General features: G+C 51.0%; 1 pseudogene; it reads right to left on the bottom strand.

The window, feature by feature from the left end:
* Nucleotides 1-387: 387 nt before the first annotated feature.
* On the bottom strand, nucleotides 388-17,586 carry LOC119878560 (annotated as a pseudogene).
* Nucleotides 17,587-21,679: the final 4,093 nt, after the last annotated feature.

The raw sequence follows: 21,679 nt of genomic DNA, 5'->3' as shown, positions 1-21,679 counted from the left end.
CACTGGGATACAGCTGCTGTAAAACACAATACTGGCCTCAAGGAGCTCCCTGTCTAGCAGGGAGACAGATAAGGAAGGGTAATTATAAATATAGTAGGGGGCAGCAAACTTTTTATGTAAAGGAACAGATAGTAAATATTTTAGGCTTGTAGGCCCTACATTTATGGTTGTAATTTGTCAGTTCTACTGTTGTAATATGACAAAAGCCATAGGCAATATATAAGTGAATGGGTGTGCTTTTACACTTCATGTACAAAACTTTATTTATTTTAAAGATTTATTTATTAGAGAGAGAGAGCGTGCATGCATGCAAGTGCACAATGGGGAGAGGGAGAGGGAGGGAGAGAATCTTAAGCAGGTTCTACAACCAGTGAGGAGCCTGACACAAGGCTTGGTCTCACAACCCTGAGATCATGACCTGAGCCAAAATCAAGAGTCAAATTCTTAAACTGAGCCACCCAGGTGCCCCTGTACAAAACTATTTGAGAAAACAGGCAATGGGATGGATTTGGCCCATGGGCCATCGCTGGCCTATCCCTACGATATAGAGTAATCAGTACAACACAGCCAGGGGTCACTTTAGAATCATTTAAAGACCTGTCTTCCCATTAGACTGATCAAGGTAGATCTGCATCTTATTCTCTATGTCTCCTCCATCTAATCCTTTGCCTGGCATAGAATAATAAAACAAAAATAACACTGATTATTCACCGTGTCTGAATGCTTACTACACACATGCCAGGTGCTGCAGTAAGAATTTTATAAGGACTATCTCATTTAACTCTCATCACCTAGGAGGCAGATACTATTCATTACACCATCTTCCTTTACAAATGAGGAAACTGAGGCTCAGAGAGTGCAAGTAACTTACCCAAAGTCACACACTAGAATGATAGAGCCAGAGTAAAGCTAGGTCTGCCTGACCCTAAAGTCCACACTCTGAACCTTTGTGCTAGGATAGCTACACTTAACAACTGTTTGCAGGATGAATGAGTAAATGTAAGGTGGCAAGGCAGGAGAGGGACGTTGGACAGAGGCGATAAATGGTCAGTGAGGAGCCTGCAGGGGGTCTGGCCATACTGACCGATAAAGATGCCCAATGAGGGTAGCCAGTGTGCGGCGGTTGACCTGTGGCAGGCAGCCAATCACTTCTTTGTATTTCTCTAGGCGCTGATTCTTCTGGGGTAGCTCTAGGATGGAATGGGAAGGAGAGGAGAGGATCACGGAAGGAAGCATGGAGAGATTTTTAGAGAAACAAACCCAGGATGGATGTCCCTCTGCCCCTTCCCACCTTGACCTAAGCTGAGCCCCTGAGTGATCCTGGGGTTTAGGGGTGCAGGAGGGGAGGACTGGGGAGGAGGGCTGCCAAATCCCACAAAGCAGCCTCAGGGACTCTGGGGGGTGGGGTGGAGTTCCTGGTTGCCCCTTGTCTCCTGTGGGAAATTCTTAGGAATCTTGGGAGTACCAGCAGCCTCCCTCCAGCGAGGCAACAACCGTGCAGAGGTCACAGGGTCATCAAGCTCTCGAAAGAAGCGTTTGAGTGTATCGGTGACATCTTCCACAAAGTGCTCTCCTGGCCGGAGCTTCACTGAGCGGGCATCCCGCCGGAACTCAGCCAGGAGCCGAAGGCTACGGGCACGGGCACCCCCTTTCCGGTATATGCCCTCCAGCTGGAGCCCTGAGAATAGCCAGCATCTCTGCTTACCACTGCCCAAAGACCCAACTACCCACCCATTATCTCTGACTGCCCCCCCGCCAATGCTATATGGCTATTGGCGTAAGGGCGCCAGGGAGGAGGAAGTCTGCCTCCAGAGTCTTGATTCTTAAAACCCTGCCCAAGTCCTCCTCAGAAAGTCCTTCCCCAACCATGAAATTACACACAGCCTCCGACACTCTGTCTCCTCACTATTTTGAATTTGAAATAGCACTCTCAAATGACATAACAGTTGATCCTTCACTATTCACAAATTCCATGCTGTGAATTCATCTACTGCTAAAATTTATTTGTAGCCCCCAAATCAATACTTTGTGCATTTTTCCAGTCATTTCTGTATAGGCACAGAATGGAGGAGAATTTGAGTTGCCTGCTGGACACATTCCCAGCGAGGCACTCATATGGTAAACAAGTGTAGTTTTCACAGTATATATAGAACCACATTTTTTGCATTCTTGTGCTTTTTTGGGGTGGTTCCACTGTTTAAAATGGCCCCCAAGCAAAGTGCTGAAGTGCTGTCAAGTATTCCTCAGCTTATGAAGGCGGTGTGTGTGCCTTATGGAGAGATTATGTGTGTCACATAAGCTTTGCCCCTGTGTGAGTTATACTGCTGCTGGCTGTGAGTTCAAAATTAACAGATCACAAATACGTGATCTTTAAGTAGAAACACGTTCAAAACAAGGTTACATGTTGATCACTTGATGAGAAGGTGACCAGAGGTTCCTAGGAACCTAACCTTGTATTTCCACTAGGGTAATGATTTAGGATTCATTAATTCAGTGTTTGCAGTAGGTTCATAGAACAAAACTGTGGATAACGAGAACTGACTGTATTTTTCTTATTACCCATCTCTCCCACTAGCCTCTGAGCTTCATAGAACCTTCCCTTTTCACTGCTATATCTCCAGTGTCTGGCACATGGGAGCAACTTAGCAAGCAAGCATCTGCGGAATGAAGAGTGGCAGCACAGTAACTGTGGAGTGGGTATAAACACCCATACTCTTCTCCAGGGCTTTCCCCTGGACTGCTGACTTCATTCTTCCTCTGAGCTTGAGAGAGACTGAGAAGAGAATGGGATCTAGGGAGTAGGAGAACTCACTAAATGAAGCAACTACTACCAAGATGTGGAAAATGTCAGTAGCCACTGACTATCCACCATCCATGCTGTAAGCACAATTATTTGTAGCTGATAGCTGTCTCTCTCTCTCTCTCTTTTTTTTTTTTTTTTTTTTTGCCCTTTACTGCTTTCCTTGGTTTTCCATGAATTTTCCTTCTCAAGAGTCCAGCCTCCTAAAAGGGGGGTTCGCCAAGGAGCTAGATTCTACTTGAAAAAAGAAGAGGGCAAAGTGTCACAAAGAATTCTGGAAACCACTTGCACAGCTGATCCTTTGTGCCTGGAAAAACTCCCACACAGAATAATTCTGCTTAGACCTTCAAGGGTTTTGCTGCATAGCTTGGCTCTTGCCTTCTGGCTGCCCCCTCTTTGTTCTCTATGGCTTTCCATCTCCAGTCCTCTTTCAGCGCTGCTCTCCCTCCACACCCATGCCCCACCAACAGCTACCTTGGAACACTTACTACCTGCCAGGTGCTGTGCTAAATGCTTTACATACGTTATCTTACTATCACAGCTATTCTAGAAACGAGGAATGTTAGTAGTCCCATCCTGCAGCCAGGGGAGCTGAGGCTCAGAAAGGTAAACAGCTTGCCAAGGGTGATACAGCAGGTTGCCGTGTTAGGCTGTTAATCTCTGGAGGCAAAGCTCTTGTAGACAGATCATATCCTCTGGCTGTGCCCATGTCCTGCATCCCCTACTGGCTCAGGATTGGCCAGTACCTACTCACCGTGCTGAGTGACAAAACTGATGCAGGCATCCACGATGATGGGGATGTCACCCCGGCTCATCTGCTGCTCCTGCAGCCCTGTGCCGCCCCCGCCAGCTGCCCCCTCAATGGCTGTGTTCCATGCTGAGAAATCCAGCCGGCCCTCCCCCTGCAGATACAGGGTCCTGAGACCCGAGAGGCCTGAGTCAGAGCCAGCTCCAGAGGGTCCTTTAAACTAGGAGGCCCAGGATCACAAGGACCAGATTTTCCAGAGCCACCAGCAGGGGGCAGCAACATTCAACCCAGATGGGGCCCCTGAACTAGACAGATGAATTTTTTTCTTTTCTTTCTTTTTTTCAGATATTTGTCTATTTATTTGAGAGAGAGAGAGAGAGTGCATGCACACACTACAGGAGGGGCCAGAGGGAGAGGGACAAGCAGACTCCCTGCTGAGCAGGGAGCCCAACACAGGGCTCAATCCCAGGACAGGACCCAAAGACCATGAAGTGAGCTGAAGTCAGATGCCCAACCAACTGAGCCACACCCAGGCACCAAGTAGACAGGTGAATTTGAGGAAATTGGCAGTGGTATAGCAGACCAAGGTAGAGGGTAGGGGCTGGGCTCTCAAAAGAGGGACCCAGGATCAAGGATAGGGACAACATTTACCTTCCTGTCTCCACCAGGACCAAATGCTCCTTCTTGTCTGGGGTGTCAGCTGCTGATACCACACCTGGGAGGAGAATCATCAGACATTATCATTGTAATTGTCTTCATCAGAGTGACCAATACGTCACTAAATATTTAAGGTATATAGGTCCTAGAGTAGGAGCCTTACAAACAATGTTGCATTAAATCCTATAAGCTACATACTATTATCCTTATTTTACAGATGAAAGATTAATGCTCAGAGGTTAAGTTTCTGGTCCCTTTACTTTTATAAAATGGCAAAGCTTGGGGATCCCTGGGTGGCTCAGTGGTTGAGTGCCTGCCTTTGGCCCAGGGCATGATTCTGGAGTCTCGGGACTGAGTCCCACGTCGGGCTCCCTGCATGGAGCCTGCTTCTCTCTCTCTGCCTGTGTCTCTGCCTCTCTCTCTTTCTCTGTGTCTCTCATGAATAAATAAATAAAATCTTTTAAAAAATGGCAAAGCTGAGCTTGAACTCAGGTCTCTTGTTCCCAAATTCTGCCATATTATCCCACACTGTTCCTCTTTGAGGAAGAAGTGAGAGTACCCAGTCCCTTCTCCCAGTCTCCAACCAGCAAGTGGCTCCAAATAATAACAGTAACATTTGTAACATCTGATATTTATTAAACACTTGTAAGATACCTCCTGCCAGGCTCTGTGATAAGTGTTTTACATGCATTGTCTTATTTGAAACTTACAACTCTTTTGTAAAGATTATAAAGATGAGGCAACTAAGGCACAGAAAGGTTAAGTAACTTATCCAAGGTCATATAGCTAGGAAGTGATAGAGATGGGGGTCTGTATCTGGGTAGTCTGACTCCAGAGCTTGTGCCTGAATCTGCTATGTTCTGCTGTTTCCCATAGGGACCTCAAATAGAGGAAGGTCCACTACTCCCCATTCCATGGCCACCTTTCATCCCTATCCCCACCCCTGCTCACTGATTTCCTGTAGCCGCCGCAGATGCACCATGTCCTCAGGGGCTGGAGGGCCAGGGCCCGGTGCTGGACACAGGAAGAGGTGGTCACCACGAAGAAGTCCAAACCCTGACAGCCAGAGGCTGGGGGCCAGCGCTGAATGGGTGGGAGAGCGCAGCCACAGGCGGCCCAGCCGCAGCAGCCCAGGGCCCAACAGCTGGTGACAGCTCAACGGGGAGAACCACTGTGAGGCAAGAGGAAGACATGAGGAAAAGGAGTATGGGGAAAGAGACAAGACATGGGGGAGAGAAATAAGAGTGAGAAGGATAGGGCAAGACAGGAGGAGAGCAAAAGAAGAGAAAAATGAAAAGGAATCAGGAGAGAGCAAAAGAAAGACCCAAGGAGACAGATGGGTGGAGAAAGACAGGAAAGAAATTCAGTTCAATTTCATTTGCTTCTGCCAACACAGAAAAGACCTCTGTGTGGCAGCCTTCTGCTCCTTGTGGGATGTCGGGGCAAGAAAGAATGGGGAGCCCAAGTGCTGTAACTGAAGAGTCACAATGCCCTGGGAAATCCCACCACCCTGAGGGGCCAGGGAAGGCTTCAAGGAGAAACAAGTGTTTGAGGTGGTCCACAAAGGAGCGCTTCCTCAACTACCTGTGGTGAAGGAACAGCGTTATTTTCTTTTTTTGTTCAAAGTTCCAATCTCTTACTAACCAGTACTTTCAAGAAAGAAAGAAAGAAGAAAGAAAGAAAGAAAGAAAGAAAAGAAAGAAAGAAAGAAAGAAAAAGAAAAGAAGAAAGAAAAAAGAAAGAAAGAAAGAAAGAAAAGAAAAAGAAAGAAAGAAAGAAAGAAGAAAGAAAGAAAAAGAAACTACTAGCAAAGTAAAATGAAAAAGGAAACACAAAATATAAGCTCCCACTTTAAAAAATTAGATTCTACACATAAAATAACCCTGTCACATTGCTATGAAAGAGTCTGAATGCTCACTCTCAAGTTCTGTTCTTATCCTGTCAGAGGCGGTAACAAAGAGTCCGTAAACCAGTGTGGTGTTGTAACAGGCTGCAGACCACACCTGGGGTGGTACAGCCTTCAAGGATAAGCTACATTTTTAGAAAGTGTAGCTAACAATAAGAGGACATCGCAATGGTGGCTACGAGGACCATGACAGAGCCCTGAAAGGATATGAAGACAATTCTTGGTGAGAGTCCTACTCCTCTAACCAGAAGAGTGGGGTCAGAAGCCAAGAGAGCAGTTGAGCATTTCCCACAGAGGAGTGTCACATGCTGCATTGCCGACCAGGTGAAGCCAAGAGGCCCTGGGACTTTGGCAATGGGAAGTCACTAGGCCATCCCCCACAGAGAAGCGGCTCAGAAGTCTGGCAAAAGAGGGCAGCCACGAGGGGGGTTAAGGAGGAAGTGCGATCCTGCCAGGGCACACACACTTCTGAGGGGTTATCAGGAGGGTGTCAGGGTGATGAGGTGAATGAAAGTAGAGCAGGGCTGAGGGAAAAAAACTGGCTTAAGATGGGAATGATTGTTATCTTCATCACCATTACTATTTCAACACCCACGAATGGAGGGCCTGTTATGTGCCATGCAGCACAGGCCTCACGTGTCACTTACTCCTCAACCCCAAAGAGTGTGTCTTCTACACCCACTCTATCATATGGAAAGCTCCTGAGGCTAAGAGTTGGAGGACTCTGATCCCAGCACGTCTGATTCTAGGGTGTGAACTTTTAACTCCATGGGAGAGGGTGCAGGATGCAGAAGACCAGCTTGCCTGGGAATGGAGATGCTGAGCCACATAAACGCAGCCTTCCCTCTGTACTGAGAGAACTTTGGGGAAGGGGAAGAGGAGTTAGAGGCACCCTTTCCTTGAGCAGAGGCCCTGCACACTGACATTTAGGCCATGAGCTTTGGAGACAGAGGTTGGTTTTTGATCCTGTCCTCTGCTACCTCACAGCTCTGTGACCTTGACCGAGTGACTTCATAACCTCTGTGACTCTACTTTCCTCTATGTGAAATATTTATAATCCTTTTCTCTGAAGGTTGCTGTGAAAGTTTAAATGAGATTTTGAGTGGATAATGCCTAACACTGGTCCTCACACAGCTGTTAACCTAGCTGTGAGTGGAAGTGGTGGGAGTGACTGTAGGAATGAGAGAGGGCAGGATGGGAGCAGCTGGGGGACAGGGAAACCACCAGCTGTCTGGGAGGGGCCTCAGCTGGCTCACCTTGCCCACAGCACTGGTCCAGGCCTCCAGACTGTCAGCTCCATCTGTGCCAAAATGCTGGGATCCTCCCCCCTGTGAGGATGAGCTCAAAGGAAAAGGGGAACCTAGAGAGAAACGGAGGTCCAGGAGGAGAATGGGGACCAGCAGGGGGCTGGCAGGCTCAGGATCAGGAAGGGCAAAGGGGGGTACAGGGAGCACAGGTTGCGTTGCAGTTTACCTGTCAAGGTCACCTGGGTCAGTGGGGTGGGGGACTCACACCCAAACATACAACATCCTGGGGCTGGATGAGGCTGAGGGGTTCAGGACTGCTTTCCGACACAAACATTTCCAGAGCCGCTCTCAGCACACACCACAGTCTGGGTGGAGCTAAGGGAGAGGCTGATGGTCAGCAGGAAGAGAAAGTCCTCTGTCCCTACTGCCATAATTCCCATTTGCCAGATATTTATACTATCTGTGCCAAACCCTCCTGCCTTTATATGATCTGATGTAATCTTCACCCTTTGAGGTGGGAAACTGAGGCCCAGAGTTTAAGTAACTTGCCCAAGTCACATAAGCAGGAAGTAGCAGAGCTAGGATTTTGGTCCAGGCAGTCTGACTTCACAGCATAGGCTCTCAATTATCACCCAATACTGCCACCGGGGCCATAGTCCCTCTCCTACTCCCAGTACCAGCCCACTCCAGGGCGTGGTCCTACATGCCCTTCCAAGGACTCTGTGGTATACTCTTGCTCATCCCAGTTTCTGCCCCATCTCCGCCCACCTTCGCTCCTCTCTCACCATCCCGGCCCCTCCGAGGAGGAGGGGGTCCCAGCTTTGTTGCTGATGGGACCACAGTACAGGAAGCTGCTGTAGGTGGCAGGTACCACCACCTCATGTACACACCAGGGGAAGGGTCTGCAAGACGAAGGAGAAGTGGTCAGTTTAGGGCAGGGCAGTGGGATGGCCTGAGCCTCCTGAGGGGAAGGGTCAAATTGAGGAAGACAGAGGGACCCAACTCCACTGGCAGCATGGCCAAGTGAGCCCAGGGGCTGGACCCCTCACCACCTCAATTAGAAAAGAGGGTGGCAGGAAGTGAAGCTCCAGCCCTTGCCCACTGCCTCTCCCCACCAATGAGTCAACCAGCCAGTCAGACAGCGGCAGGGGCCTCTGAGCATCAGCTTTCCTGTAAGTCTGTCCTGACCACTGGAAGAAACCCTCTTTGGATGACCATTTCTATGATCAGATTTCCCACAGGGAGGTGAGACCTCCACTTACGGGTTGACCTTGTCAGGGGTAGACCAGCAGTAAACACTTCAAACATCCAGATCCCACCCCAGGCAGTGGCCACCATTGGTCATTCATGACATCAGGAAATAGACCCCAGAGGATCTAGAAGGTGGGAAACTACCCAGACTAGGCTATTGTGATGGCCTGAGTATGGAAACAATCAAGGCACAGGTCAGGGCAGAGAATTCTTGGAGGGTGAGAAAGGGGACCCTTGTGAGAATTACCTGGGATTAGGAGACCAGGGAAGCTGCCATCCAAGGCTGAAGGGGGACCAGGGCTCATCACCCTCAGTGGCCTCAACACAGAGGAGCTGGGTCATGTTCTTAGCAGGTTGGGTCCTGCCACAGCTGCACACAGTGCCTATAGAGGGAGAAGGGCCTCTGTCAGCCCTAAGACCCAACCTGAGAGCATGGGGGACAGTCTTCCAGTCATCAAAAACAGCAGCCCCCACAACCCCAAGTCTAGGGTATTTCATCTTAGAGACTACCCTCCCTCCCTATCAGCCCCAATCTGTCCCTCCTACCTGGAGAAGCCGGCTGTGATCTGGATACTGAGGGTGGGGCTTCCGGAAGAGACCCAGTCGGGTACTTCCGGGAGATAAACTCTCCCCGGGGGCCAGGGCTTGTATCTGGATGCACCCCCTCACCTATGGGTAGTGCCCCTGCCCAGAAGCGGTTGGCACGATCATTTCCCAGGACAATGAACAACTGCAGGATGACAAGGGGCAAAGGCAAGTGACAGGAACCTCAAGAATCTCTGACATTCAGTCCCCCAAGCTAGACCCAAAGGCCTTTGTTGGATGCTTTTCCTTTCCCTCTTCCCCCACCTTCTCCCTTTTTCAGACTCCTCACCTGCACTATCTCATTACTCCAGACACTTGTGTCCAGCTTCAGGCTCTGTACCTTGGAGATCCCAGAACCCAGGGCCCGTGCTGACCTGTTCAGGTATGAAGGATACGTGGCATGGAGACCAGAGGCCCCCTGCCCTAGCCTCCCGCCCTCTCCCTGTTTCAGCTAAAGGCCCCAGCCCTCACCTGCACACTGGCTTGCAGATGACCACACCCCCAGGTTGACAGCAGCCCAGTCTGGGGGCGGGAGGCCCCGCAGTCCGCAACAGTGCCGGTTTGCCCGATTGGACCAGATTTTTCTCGGCCACCTCGTAGTCAGACAGGGTCCTCAGTTACGGCTTCCTGCAGAGCGGCCGCCCAGCTCTGCCGAGCCCCCCCAGACTCGGCTGTGAAGCTGAGGGGTGGACAGCCAATCCATGGGCCATGGATATCCCCTTTGACCTGTCCCATCCCACTGGCCATTCCCACAGGAGCCACCACAGGCCACATCTGGGCCAGCCCAGACTCTTCTGAGACCTTGACCCTGCTCGCTGGACTCTCGTCAGTGCATACCCACTGACATCCTACCGAAAAGGCCCCCAGTCCTCTGCCCGCCCTGTGCCGCCTTCCAAAGTCTTTCCCCCAGCCCTGCCTCCTGCCAGTCTGGGCACCACCTGAAGCAGCGATGGGGTGTGAGCAGATCAAAGCTGCGACTCTTTGTTTCCCGGACACTGCAGCCTTGCAGTTCAATGAAGCAGATCCCGATGCCCAAAGAAAAGGCCTGGTGGGAAACAGAAGGGGCGGTGTGTGTGGTTGGAGCAGGCAGTGAGGTGCCCAGCATGGGCTAGGCCAGACTCCTTGACCTCAGCCCGGCCTTCTCACCTGCTCACTCTTGTACAGTGCCAACTCTCCAGGGCTCAAAGCAGCAAAACCTTGGCCTTGTGTCCGCGAAGCTCCAGCATGCCTGTGCGGAGGGGTCTGGGTGGCTGAGGAGGCCGGGGGTGGCCCAGGAGGCGCTGCTCCCTCAGGCAGGATTGAAGCGTGGAGCACCACGTGTCCCGCTGGGCTGGTGGGGGACAGAGAAGCAGGTTAGCCTGTGGGGCTGTGTGCTCATGTGGCCTTCGCTGCCACCCTGACATAACAGGCTCTGATTCTCACCCTCGCTCTCTGTGCGAAATACAAACACCCCTCTGGCCAGTGATGACCTGGAATTTGTTGTCCTTGCTGCTGCGGGTCATCTCAATGGCTGTCAGAGGGATCACACCCTTGGGGAAGGGATCCTGTAGAGAGAAGAGAGCCCAGGGATGCATAGGGACAGAAACTCAGCCATGTGTGCTGACCTGGGAGCCAACACCAACTTTTAATGAGATCAGCACTCATTTCACAAGCAGTGGGGTACAGCTGCTAACCTAGCTACTTTTGATGCTCACATCAGCCATGTGGTAACCCCCTACCACGGGCTTCCCCTCTACCATCCTGAGCCTTTCTGAGCCCTCCCTTTCCCTCTCTTTTGCCAGGCCCAACACAGCATCTCTCAGACCCTCACCTTATCACTGCCAAAGTACATCAGACTCCTCCCATTGAACTGCACAAACCGCCTCTGGAAAACGTAGTTTCTGGGGATGGGAAGGAAGGGTCAGGATGAGTGAGTGGTAGGGGCTGTATCTGGGGGGCACCTAGGGTCTGGGAGCTCATGGGACATGACCCACCACCACCACCACCCAACACCACCACCCCTTCCCCTTCTCCTCCCCCTGCTCCTACACTCCCCTCCCCCCTTTTCCCTCCCTAGCAGCCCCACCCCTGAGGGGAGAGCTTGTCTAGCCAGCCACTGAGAAGGGGCGTGGGGCGGTCTGCTGTGGAGGAGAAGCTGGCATAGGGTGAAATGAGGTCATCATGGTCTCCACGTCGAGGGTGGGCAGTGAGAGGGTGGAATCCCCAGGCAGCTCGAGGCTAGCATAGCAGCGTCCTCCCGCACCTCCAGATCCTGCCTGCTGAGCCTTATATGGGGCAAGACAGAGGAATACACATTAGACCCAGTTTCCTGGACATTTCCATCAGCAGCATTTCACCAGAATGCCTGACAGGTACTGGATCACTTTTTCAACAGGGAAATAGGGAAGTTGGGAACCCAAAGATTAGCATAGAGTTTCTTCCCTGAGCACACTTAGATTTTTTATTGGAGCAATTTCAGTCCCCTCTCCTCTGCCACTAGTGTACTTTGGTAGAAAAGTTGGAGAAGGGCTGTACAGCTGGCTCTCTGGTCTTTTCTCCAAAAAGGGCTTGACCTTCTGTCCCTGGACCAAGTTGCCCTCAGTTCTCACCAGGGTGCTATGAACTGCCTAACAGCTTCTACTCGGGCCTTCACTCTTGACATGTTAAAAATGAAAATGAGATCATTTCACTCCCTCCCCCACATGAAATCCTTGCAATAACTTCCCATTTGCAGTTAGGATAAACCCAAATTCCTTACCATAGGCTGCAAAACCTTGTAGAATGAGACCTACAGCCGGTCCCCTGACCTCTTCTATCCCCCCTTGCCTTCGCTTCCCTGCATTCAGCCACATTCTCTTCCTTTCAGAGCCTTTGCACATGCTGCTTGCTCCCTCTACCTAGAACATGCTTCCCCAGTCTGCCTTTTCTCATCCTTTAGGTCTTTGCTTATGCCAGAAAGTCCTCTATTATTCTTTGTCACTTTCCAGTAGTCATTCACCTCAGTAGCACAGAATCACTTGCAAAGCTTAAAATATTGGTCTGTGGGCCACATACTAGACACTTGAGTTTGATCTTCTGGGAATGAAGCCCAAGCATCTCTAGTTCTAAAAGTTCCCCAGGCTATAGTGCTGCTAAGATTAAGAACCATCACTCTACCTTCTTTGTTTCCTACTTCACTGAAAAAACTGAAACAATAAGACAAGAACCCCACAGACTCACAGTGCCTCATCTACAAAGTTTCACACATATTTTGCATTCCTTCTGCTACCATAATAAACATTCCCCGTCTGAAACCAGTCCCTCCTCTGGATACTCTCCTCTCACCTACACAAGGACATTGCTCCAGACTTTCTCCACCTTCTCTCCCCTAGGGTGAGAAGGCCCCTACAGCAGCTAATTTTCCTCTCTCCCAGATCACTGTGATCCACCTGGTCAACATATGTAACACTCCATCCCTACAAAAGCCATTTCTTGACTCCATCTACAAAAACCCACTTCTTAACTCCATTTCCACGAACAACAACCACTCAACTCTCTGCTCTTCTTTGCAGAGAAAACTCAAAAAAATGTTTTGTCTATACATTCCAACTCCTTTCTGTTATCTCCTGAGGACCGTTCTGATTCCAACTTTCACCTCTACCCTTTGTCAAGGTCCTCAGTGACCTTCATGTTGCCAATTCCAGAGGCCACAAGGTTTTTTTTTTTTTAAGATTTTTTTTTATTTATTTGAGAGAGTGAGTGCACACATGAGTAGTGGTAGGGAGGGGGAAGAGGGAGAGGAAGGAGCAGGCTCCCCACTGAGCAGGAAGTGGGGCTTCATCCCAGGACCCTGAGATCATGACCTGAGCCTGAGGCAGACAGGCAGACACTTAATGGATTGAGCCACCCAGGCGCCCCACCAGAGGGCCAATTCTCAGTCTTCCGTTTCCAGTGACCTCTGAGCAGCATTTGACACCACTGACCTCCCCCTCCTCCCTTCTTTACTGGCTCCTGTGACATCACATTTTCCTGGTTTCATTCTTCTTCACTAGCCATTCCTTTTCAGTCTGTTTTGCTGGTTCTTCTTCTCCCAAAACCTCTTGATACTGGAGTATGCCAGGACTCTGATCTTGGTTCTCTGCTCTATCGATATGCATTCCCGGCTACATCTACCCACCTAGATACTGACAACCCACAAATTTGGATCTCCAGGATGCCTGGGTGGCTCAGATGGTTAAGCATCTGCCTTCAGCTCGGGTTATGATCTCAGGGTCCTGGGATCGAGTCCTGCCTTTCCCTTCCACTTGTGCTCTCTCTCTCTCAAATGAATAAATAAATCTTTAAAAACATTTTTTAGGGAAATCTCTGGGTGGCTCAGTGGTTTTTGTAGCGCCACCTTCGGCCCAGGTGTGTTGTGATCCTGGAGACCCAGGATCAAGTCCCATATCAGGCTCCCTGCATGGAGCCTGCTTCTCCTTCTGCCTGTGTCTCTGCCTCTGTGTGTGTGTGTGTCTCTCATGAATAAATAAAATCTTAAAAAAAAAAAAAAACATTCTTATTAAAAAAAAAAAATTTAGATCTCCAATTCAGACATCTCCTCCAAATTCCAAACTTGTAAATCCAGTGGTCTATTTGTCATCTCTACTCAGGCTTATAATATATACCCCAAATTCCACACGTCCAAAATGGAACTCCTGATTTCCCCACCACCCCTGGCTTTCTTCCCCATCTCAGACCGAGCAACTCCAGGAACTTTCAGTTGCTCAAATGGCGCTATCCACAGAACTCAATGTGAGAACCACACATATGATTTTCCATTTTTTAGTAGGCACATTAAAAAATAAAAAGAAACAAGTAAACTATTTATCATAATACATTTTATTTACTCCAACATACCTTAAATATTAACATTTTATTATGCCATCTGTGTGAAAAGTAAGATAATTTATGTCTACTTCTATTATACTCATCCAGTATTGCTTTTTTCACACTAAGTCTCTGAGATTTGGTAGTTTTACAGTTACAGCACACCTTACTCCAGACTAGCCACATTTCATATGTTCAGTAATCATATGTGGCTAGTACTGCCACCCTGGACAGTGTAGGCTCAGCCTGAAATCCCTGAAGTCATTCTTGACTGCTCTTTTCTCTCACACCCCAATTCCCTAGGAGAGTTTACCTTCAATATATAACCAAAATCCAACCTATTCTTACCATCTCCACTACTGGGACGCCTGCCTGAGATGTCTCACCTAGATTACTGCAACAACCTCCTAACTGGTCTCTCTGCTTCTGCTTTTGCCCTCTATAGACCATTCCCAACACAGTGACCAGAGAGATTCTTAAAATGTAAGTCAAAACGCTTCCAAAGGCTTCCCATCTCATTTAGAGTTAAAGTGAAAGTCCCCTACACAGTCCTACCTGATCTGGCCTCTTTACCTGTCTGACATCATTTCCTCCCACTTTTTCCTGCCCCTAGCACTCTGTCCCAGTCACACCTGGCCTTTGTCACCACTCCTGAGTCTACCTGGAAGCCTCTATTCTGGCACTCCCCCTGCCTGGGACACTTTTTCTCCAAGATACTTCATGACTAATACACCCGCTTCACTTGATCAAGTGTCATCTTCTTAACACTCTGGCAACTCTTAAGAAGAATTGTAGTGCCCTTCCCTTCAATCCTACCCAGCCTTCTTACCCTGCCCCATTTTTTTTCCATGGTACTACCATCTTTTACATTACCATGTAACTTACTTATTATATCTCTGTTATTGACTATCTCCCCATAGGGGGAGGGACTTATGGTCTATCCCAAGTACCTACAACAATATCGGGCAGGGGCAGTAAGTGCATCAGTAAAGACTTTTTTAAATGAAAGCCATGAAAAAGCACATCTCGCTGTTTTAAATCCTATAACCATTTGTTTGTCTACTTGTTTAATTTCCCGTCTGCCCCACCGAGTCACAAGCTGCCTGAGGAGGAGACTGGGTCTGTCATAATCCTCCTGTATCTTGAGTACAGTGGACACTCAATGCACACTTAATAAATAACTGGATACATGGCCACCACCGACTGCTCCTCAAGCTTCCCTCTTCCTGCCATCACCACTCTACTGACTACTCACCTGTGTTCAGCCCTGTCCTGAGAGACACCTCTGCCTTCTCTTCTCTCGAGTGGCCCTGGGACCCCCGCAGGCTGGACACCATAGTACAGGCAACCAGGGTCCATGATGTGCACTGGCAGGAAAGGGGGAGACAGGGAAGAGGAGTTCAGGTGGGAATGTCTGGGATCCTGGAGGGCCCTGTCCCTCTCCTCAAAACCCACAATAACCCACCTACCTGTGCCTGTTGTGGGCCTGAGGGCAGGGGTGGGGGCAGCTGCCTGGGAACTGTCTGGGGCCCTAAGAGAAAAAGTCTAGTGATCATTAAGGGAGAGAGGAGAAAGAACTAGCCCTCATGTCCTGCTCCTCCCTGCTGCCCCACCCAGCACTGGATCCCAAGGGAGCAACCCCACTCACGTGTTCTGAGTCATCTGTACCCCGCCTCTTAAATCCAGACCAAAGTAGATGGCATTAGGCATCATCTCCATAGTATTCAAGGCTGCAGTCTGCTCAGAGGAGGAGGTGGAGAGAGGAGGAGACTTCGGGCTGGACTCTGGGCTCCTGGACACTTCTGGCCTCCAGAGGGCTGGGCTCACTCCAGGCCATTGGGTGGTGGTAGGGCCACTGAGCCCACCAAATACTGTCCTGGGTTTAGGCACAGGCTTGGGGGGCTGGGCTTGGGGAGCTAGGCTGGGGGATGGCTCCATGGCACTGTCTGACTGGGGATCCAGGGAGCCCTCTGTAGCACCTGCCTGCAGCAGGCGCAGAATGCGTTTCCGGTGACCTGTGGCGCTGATGCCCAACTGCCTCAGCTCCTCGTGGCCCAGGCCTCGGGCTGCACCTGCCGTAGCCAGGCCATGCTGCCGGAATGAGTCTGCATACTGCTCCGGTGCACCGTGGCCAGCCACACAGCGATGTCCAGGTCCTGAGGGGCAGCCATGGGGGCTCAGGCCATTGCTGGGGGGAGCGGCAGGGTGAAGGGAGGGCTCAGGCTGAGATTCCCCCTCCCTGTCCCAAAGTCTGAGGCCTAGACAGGGGGTAGGTACCAGACTCCAGTCTTCCTCGAAAGAAAAATGACCAGTGGCCAGCAATCTGGAGGAAGAGCCGTCCCAGAACATCAGAAAGGGCTTTCTTATTATAGGAGGATCCCTTCCTTTGCAGTTGAGGACACTGAGGCCCAGAGAAGAGAAGAGGCTTGCCCCAGGCTCACAGTGAGTTGGTAAAAGTGTTGGCCCCTAAACGCCTGCCCACTCTGGGTCTGGATCAAAGCTCTGCCTCTGCTTTACTGTACACTCAACCAAGTAAGCCCAGGACAAGATGACAGAGCCTGCAGGGGCAGAATGGAATGGGATGGTAGGGAGGAAGGCCCCCATGATGTAGCCTGATTCTGCTGTAGCATAAGGTGGGGACAGGGTCAGCTGTAGCATGGGAGGAGGGAGGAGTTGCAGATCCCACTCCCCCTGGTTTCCAGAGCTGAGGTCCAGTCTCCACCATCCTAATCCTGGTCATTCCCAGTTCCTCCTCCCCTTCCACCTATTGTCTCTGGTCAGACTTCCTTCCTGTCCCTCCGGTCCTGGCCACCCCCACATCCTGTCTGCCTTGGTCAGGCTGGCCAGAGAGTCCTAACTCTTCTCAGCAAGTAGGGTCCTGGCCCTGGGAAGAGGCCACTTGGGGAGTGGGGATAGGGGTGGAGAATTGGGCCAGAGAGATGACAGACCAGGGGCCAGGGGTACTCCAGGGTCTTCCCTGTCCACCAACCTGCAGCATGTTCGCACATGTGTATGCACACTTGAGCACACTCCCTGCAGGGACCAGAAGTGTGAAATAACATCCCCCTATCTCTGCCTTCTCCACATCTTCCTCTTCTGAGCCTTCCCTTTCCCTGCCCATGCCCTTGGGCTCAGGTCTCTGAGGCTCTGTCCCATTCTGCCAAGCTGACCCTGATCCTGGCCTATCCTCTGAGCCTGTCTCAGATTCTTTCTCCCTGGAGTTTTCTCTCTGCCTGTCCCTGTCTCTACTGCACTCCATCTGTCTGTCTCTACTAAATCCATCGTTGTTCCCCTCCTTCTTTTGCTCTCTATCACTAAGCCTCTCCTTGCCTCAATCTCCACTTTTAATTAGATCTTTAGTTGTATCTAACTCCAGATTTCTGTCTCTCTGCCTCTGCCTGTTAGGCTCCCTCTCTTTTTCTCTCTGTGGGGACCTGACCAGGACTGCCGCTCGCCCCAGCATCAGTTCTGGCCTCTCGGCCTCTCCACAGCTGGGCCCCATCCCCAACCTTGTTAGGGCCTGACTCAGAGCCCAGTTTCCCAGTGACTCAGACCCAGCCGAGGGCACGGGACTGAGAGCCCGGAGGTGCGCTGGGCAGAAGTGGGGGGGGGGGGGGCGGGCGCGCGGGTCAGTGCGGGCTGCGACAGGGGAGGGGGCAAGGAGGAAGGGGGCAGAGGCCGGGCCACCGGAGGGAGGGGCGGGTCGCGGGGGGAGGGGGCAGGGGACGCGGAGAGAGCCCTCGAGGAGGGGACGGGAGGAGGAGTCTGGGAGGCAGGGGCCCGTGGGCGCGGGGGTCCTCACCTCACTGCGCGGCCGCCGTCCGCTCCCGCTGCGGGTCGCGCCGTCCGAGGCTCGGGCCGCGCCGCGCCGGCCCCGCCTCCCCTCGGCGCTCCCGCCGGCCCCGCCCCGCCCCGCCGGCCGGTCCCCTCCGCGGGCCCCCGGCCACTCCTTGTGCAAGCGCCGGCCTTCAAAAGGTTCGGGCTCCTTACCCAACCGCTGCGCTTATCTCGGGGCCTGGCCGGCTCTGCCCTCCTAGAGGCCGAGTGAGGGACCGGAACAGGGCTGGAGGCCAAGACAGCCTGAGACAGCGGGACCCGGGGCAGAGACCAGGCTGGAGATGGGACAGGGTAGAGCCCGAGCAGAAAGGAGAGCGCCGTGAGGGGGAGGCTTTGCATCCCCGCCGCTGTGCCCGCCCCGAGGTGCCGGGACCCAGAAGGCGGTTGGCCCCAGCGCCGGGCGGCGGGCCCTCTCCCACGCCCAGCTCGGCGGCCGGACCCCGGCACCCGGCTAGTGAGAGGACGGAAGCCAGCCTCCAGGAGGCCGGGAGCCTTCAGCGGCGGCCCAGCGACCTGCGGTGGGGAGCACAGGAGCCCCCAGCGCTTCTCCCTCCCCAGGGGCCACACCTAGGTTTCCTCTCGAGGTGAAGGTGGGCAAGGCAACATTCCTCCTCCCAAACCAGGGCTCGGGGCTGCCTTCTCGGGGACAAGCCTGGTGCCCTGCAAGCGCAGTGAGCCAGCAAGCAGTCTTTTCTTCGTCGGAGAAACCCCTTCTTCTCATCCTCCTACTGTAATTTTTTTTTTTTTTTGCGGGGGGGGAGTTACCTGAGGAGAAACGGCTCCTCTGCTCTTCCCCAATCTTGCCTGGAGCCCCAGCCTTGGAGCTTGTCCCCCAGAGCCCGAGGCACTTCCCCCTCAGACCTGCACTGGCTCAGCTACGTGTGGTGGGAGGGGGGAGGGGGGACACCGCTGTCTGGCTGTGTTTTCCTGTTTGTAGGAGAGGAAGTTGGCTGTGAGTCAGCAAACACAAGCGCAGTCAGTAGCTAGTGGAAGACCCCTGCCTCAGCAGAAGGTGAGGGGTGTGTGGACAAGTGGTCCTCACCTCTCCCAACTGCCCCAGCTTGGAGAGGATCTGCCATCTTCAGCTTCCTGGAGCTCTTCTCTCTGACAAAGAGAGTGATGATAATAATAATAATTAATCATTAATATGGCCATCCTAATGACTACCACTTACAGAGAGCTGACTCTGTCCCAGGCCCTGTGCAAATATTGCTTTGCAAGTTTCCATTAATCCTCAAAACAGCTCTTAAGATAGGGAATTTTAACACCTCCATTTTACAGATTAGGAGACATTTTTCTGAATGGACACCTGCAGGGCCAGGAGGATGATTTTCACAGACCTCCTACTTAATAAAGACTGGAAATGGACCTCAGCTGCTTCTCCCTGAAATCCGTGAGCTCCTAGTTTAAGGCCACCATCCCACAGGGCCGCTCCCAGCCAGTGACCGAGCTCAGCAGAGATCCTAAGGTCGTCCCATTCCTGGGAAATAAGGGGACTCCTTTGACAGCTGACCTTGACTTGAGATTCCCCCCTCCCCCTCCCACCCCGTACCCTTGATGAACTTTCATTCTACTGCATAGTGGTCTAGGATGCTTCCTCCCGACCTTCCTTCCTTCACTCTCTCCTTCATCCCTCTCTGGCTCCCTTCCTCTCCCACATTTCCCAGTCACCCAGCAAGAGAAGGAAATCCAGTGAATTACTATAGGGCACAGGGAGTTTGGGGGTGGGGTTAGTTACTGGGGTGGGGTTGGGAGGGCCAGATACAGTTCTGGACACTTTTTGTGTCAAATTCCCCTTTGACAATCTGGTAAAACTATGTACTCAGTCTCAGAATAATGTTTTAAAATGCCTAAGATGAAATATGTAGGATTACAAAGGAAACCAATTATATAGTAATACAGTTGTAAAACTATTTTAATGTGATACAGTAATATATGGGCTTCTTTATTAATGCTTTAGATAAGATCTAGCAGTAGGTTGATACCTTACATAATTTTGAAGCAGGGAGGAGCATAAATGATATTTCAGAACATCTGCAATACTGTAATACCATACAAAAATATATGATTTTTATTGGTGAGAAACCCATAGTTATAGTTAATAGGAGTGGTCTGTGGCTACTGTCATAATTGAAGGAAATGCTAAATTCCAGCTACAGATTAGTGAAATAATAGAATATTTTTTTCCCATCCAAGTTTAGAGAATCCACATTGAGGACACCTGAGTGAGAGGCTCAGGGTAGAGATGCAGAAAGGGAGACCCAGCTCTCTCCCAAGACCGTGTCCGTTCCTTGTCTGGCTCAGCAATTTGGTGGTGGGTGAAGATTCTGGTCCCTGGGTTGTACCTTCCTTTCTCTTTTTTCTCCCTCTCTCTAACATGCACCTCCCATATCTATTTTGCTGTTTCCCTTATTTCTGTCTCTTTGTCTTTCTGTCTTCCTTTGAATACATTTCTATCTTTCTTCACTATGAATCTCCTTGTAGTTTTTCTCTGTGGGTCTATCTCCCTGCCTCATCTCTCTTTGTACCTCTGTCTATGTCCATGCCTCTCTCTTTTTTTCCATAATCCATCACTGAGGGGACAGGGAAGATTCAAAGGATTCCTATAGATGAGCCCAGTGACGCCAATTCTAGGGTCCTTGAGAGCTAGAAGAGGGAGTATCTCTGAGCCTGCAGTTCTGGATTGGCAGGCATGGGTCTTCCTTCCCCTCTCCCTCTTTAGTTCTCAACCTTCTTTTTCTTTTTTTTTTTTAATATTTTATTTATTTATTCATGAGAGACGCAGAGGCAGAGACATAGGCAGAGGGAGAAGCAGGCTCCTGCAGGGAGCCCAATGTAGGACTCAATCCCAGGATGCCAGGATCACGCCCTGAGCTGAAGGCAGATGCTCAACCACTCAGCCACCCAGGCATCCCAATTCTCAACTTTTTTAAGGGCAGAAACAGGTCAATACAGAGATGAGTGAGAATGAAGGCAGTGAATGGAAACATTCCAGACTCTGTGACCCTGAACATTGTATCTTTCTCCAAACCCTCAGGAATCCTGGTGAAGAGGCTAGGCTGTCTTCTGCCCTCCTCCATACCTGAGCAGAGAAGGGGAGAATACTGACCAGGTCTGGTGTGGAGGCACAGGGACTCAGAGGTTAAGCCTGCGGCAGATGTCTGCCCTGGCCCCTGGCGGGTGGGCAGAAGGGAGCGAACCCTCATTGGGCTCAAGAAAAGGGAGCACAGAGTTCTGGATTGATCTTTCCTGAGTACATAAGAGTAGGGTAAAACAACCAAATCAACTGGTCCCCTGGGACAGTATATACCTCCCAAAAAGATTTAGAGAGAGGTTTGTTGGTCTGAGTAAAATGGGGACAGAGAGTAGTCATGGAATGTCCTAATAGAGCTGAAGGCACCCTAGGAAAACAGAGTAGCGGGAATGGTAGTGTGGGAGGTGAACCAGTTCATAGCTGTGAGACCGAGACTGTGTGGGTGGCTAGTATCCCTTGGAGGGGTTGCTTCTCTGAGTGGGTGTCAAGGGTCCCTGCTCTTTAGCCAGATCTCCTTCATCCTCATTGTCCAAGGGGTTTACCTACAGCAAGATCAGCAATGCCAGGCTGAGCCAGGGAACTCGCTTTACTCCAAGAACTGCCATGCCTGGGAACCTGGGCTGACCCACCATTCCGTTTTGGCGTATTGTCTGTGATTCCTTCAGGGCCTGATGGGCTCAGGGTGATAGGAAAGGACCGTCTCCAAACCATAACCCTGGACTCCAACAGTTCGCCCTGGCAAGAGAGACCCATTATTGACCATCACCATCTGATCTGCTGCTCTGGTCTA

The sequence above is a fragment of the Canis lupus genome, unplaced genomic scaffold (genome assembly GCF_011100685.1).
Source record: "Canis lupus familiaris isolate Mischka breed German Shepherd unplaced genomic scaffold, alternate assembly UU_Cfam_GSD_1.0 chrUn_S1718H1912, whole genome shotgun sequence".
In the NCBI taxonomy this organism is placed as follows: Eukaryota; Metazoa; Chordata; class Mammalia; order Carnivora; family Canidae; genus Canis; species Canis lupus.
The sequence above is the reverse complement of the archived record's forward strand: the minus strand, read 5'-3'. Positions and strand labels throughout refer to the sequence as shown.